The 2,970-nt window shown below is 37.8% G+C and overlaps 1 protein-coding gene across 7 annotated transcripts in view; it reads left to right on the forward strand.

The window, feature by feature from the left end:
• Nucleotides 1–2,970, forward strand: part of LOC109962040 (AP-1 complex subunit sigma-2) — an 18,184-nt gene that overhangs the window by 6,051 nt on the left and 9,163 nt on the right. The gene's annotated exons all lie outside the window — the stretch shown is intronic.

Below are 2,970 nucleotides of genomic sequence, written 5' to 3' on the forward strand. Positions count from 1 at the left end.
TATATATATATATATTCAGTACGGGTATGCAATATATGTATATCATCTATGAAAATATCTTTGTAGTTATTTTAACCATGCGTGAGCTGATATTCTCCAGTATGTCACTCACATTACAAAAACCAATCAAAAACACACCTTGAAAGTCCACACATTTACTGCATCATTTAGCCTAGTAGGATAGTCTACTGCGTGTGTTCATCGAGGGTGTATGCATTGTGTACATAGCTGCCTAAAAATGCATTAATGGAGTTAAACATTAGTGAACAAAGCGCCAGGAGACAAAATACAGACCCCAAAAGCCTTGTAATCTAAAGCTTGATTTATGGTTCTGCATTAAATCTACACCTTACCTACGGCGCAGGAAACACGTAGCCTCGACCCCTATGCTGTTACCTAGTAATGGTAGGCTGAACACCAAGGCTTTGAAGCATGTCGAGTAATCGGGGCAGTGGAGAGTGAACTTTTATGTTGAGGCTTGTATTGTTTAGAAAATGTGACATCACTGGTGGCGTTTGAAGTTTTATCTGGGCTACCAGTTCAGGAAGTGCTTCAAAGTTGGTGGGATGTTTGAGATATGAGGAGAGGGCGGGGGTTGCAAAGCGTGTGGGTTTGTAGTGTTGGAGATCATTGCAGTGCGACTGTTGGCGTTATAGTGTCAGGGCATCAGCACCAAAACACTTTATCCCCAGTATAGGAACATCTCAGTTTCATTTCTACCAAGTTAAATCATTTTCATAGGCTACTTACTGTATGTGCTTTTACTTCAGAGCCGTGGTATCAAAATTATCTGTATGTCTGTATGTAAAATTTATGGTTGTGTTTTTTTTGGGGGGGGATTGATCCCAAAACCGTACAGCTAATAATTTTTAAATAAAAATTGTTAGTTCCCCCTTCCCTGCCCAGTATTCACCACAAACATGCTGAGCAAATATTGTTTATGAAAAATATTGCCATTTTCCTACCTCCCATTTCTGTACAGTCACAGAAACTCTTCTCACATGTGTATTAGAGACAGCTTTCAGAATGGGCTGTGAGCATTTTGTTTATATTAACAATAATATAATAGCCTACAATTTATTGTATTTGAGGCACATTAGTCTACTCATATTTCTGAAAGCAAAAGCTTACACAGTGACATGTCACACGTGAATTTTTTTAAGTCATTAATTCACGTATTACAGAGAGAGGTAATAATATTACATAATATGGGATTTGTTTCATATTTTGAAGAAACACTCTTCAGTCATTTAACCTACAACAAACATAAGGGTGAGCTGCACTGCTTTAGTCTGTTTTTACCAATTCCTGTGGTACATTCTTTACACCACTAGGTGTAACATGGGCACTTGAAGCTTCGACACATGAACCATTTTTTTTTGCTTCAAATGGCTGGAAAGCTTCAATGCTTCAACGAAGCTTCATCTTTCCATCACTAGAAAATCCACCTCGTTCTGCCTCAGTTTGTACAGTGGTCATACATACCACGTCCTCCAAGGTCTCCTCTCTTATCTATGTTGCAGTAATTTCAGGAAAAGTAACTGCTATTCAACATCTATTAGTTTTAACTGTAATATGGCCCACTCAGTTTCTGTCACCATTGTCAGTAAGAGGCGAAGAAACACAACACAGTGGCATAGAAACTCTACTGCTACCTAGCATTTTGGTGGTGTAATTGCAGGGCGACACAGACACACCAGCGCACCAGTATAAATGCTCACACTAGCGTCGGCCACTTGCGTAGCCTATGGCATAGGCTCTATGTAGATTTAATGCAGAACCATAAATCAGGCTTAACATTACATTGTTCATTTAATTGCTAGGCAGGAATCATCCTCACTCAAGTGGAGGTGGTTTGGCTTTGAAAAAATGGGTCTATGTTGGAAAGTGGTTAAAGGATAATAGGTTTTTTTGTTGTTGTTAACCTGCTGTACTTTCCCTAAAGATGGGTATGGTGACTCTAGCTAGTGCAAATTTTACTATCATTATACTATCGCCTTTTATAGAGATTTGAGGACGTTTTAGACGTGCTAAACGGCATTTGTTGGGGCAACCAGTTAGCCTCAAAGAGAGCTCAGTGTAAATATGTTTTGAGTCTATTCATTTTTCAGGCTTATCTCTGAGTCTGAAGGAAAGAAAATACGGTATTTGGTTTGCGGTTTGGCATAGCCATTATAGCTAATAGCCTAGGAATATACAGTACCTCTGGGGTAACTTTCTGGCTGACCTGATCACTTGGTCATAGCCTTTCACCAATATGGGTTTGTTTATATGCGTGTGGCTCTGAACCAGTGATCATTTACCATGCCCTCATGCCAGTGAGGGAATACCAAATGAGAATAAATGGTACGCATTTGCAAATTTCCTATCTAATAAAAACGGAAATAATGATAGCAAAATTAGCACTAGTTATGGAGTGATAATACCCATGTTAGGGGGAAATGCATCATATATATAAAAAAAACAAAACAAAGTTATCCTTTAAAGACAGCTTGTGTGACCGTCTTTGAACGAACCACCACACAGAATATTAAAAATATGAAAAGCTTCAGGTGCCAACTGTCCGCAACAGGACTGAACCAGCCAAGGTACCAGCACAAAATCATAACCAGCAAACTTTAGTGGACTAATTTTGCAAAAGTGATTTCAATGGTTGTGTATTATTTTACTTGATTGCTTCAGTTTTAAGTCAATAAATAAGACCAGTTTTCCTTAAATTAGCTGTTTTCATTCATATAATTAGCAATCAGCAATTAACATCCTACTAACAGGAGCAGCCTAGTACAGTATTAGACTTAAACACATTTTTGAAGGATGCAAAATATTGTCTACTTATTGTTATTGACAAAATATCCAGATATAAATTTTTGTCAATATCACACACCCCAAATATCCAGAAATGTGGATGATAGTAAACACAGAGTAGCACAGTTAAAACATTAACAGTGTCACTAAAATATCTAAAAATGT

The sequence above is a fragment of the Monopterus albus genome, unplaced genomic scaffold (genome assembly GCF_001952655.1).
Source record: "Monopterus albus unplaced genomic scaffold, M_albus_1.0 scaffold61.1, whole genome shotgun sequence".
NCBI lineage: Eukaryota > Metazoa > Chordata > Actinopteri > Synbranchiformes > Synbranchidae > Monopterus > Monopterus albus.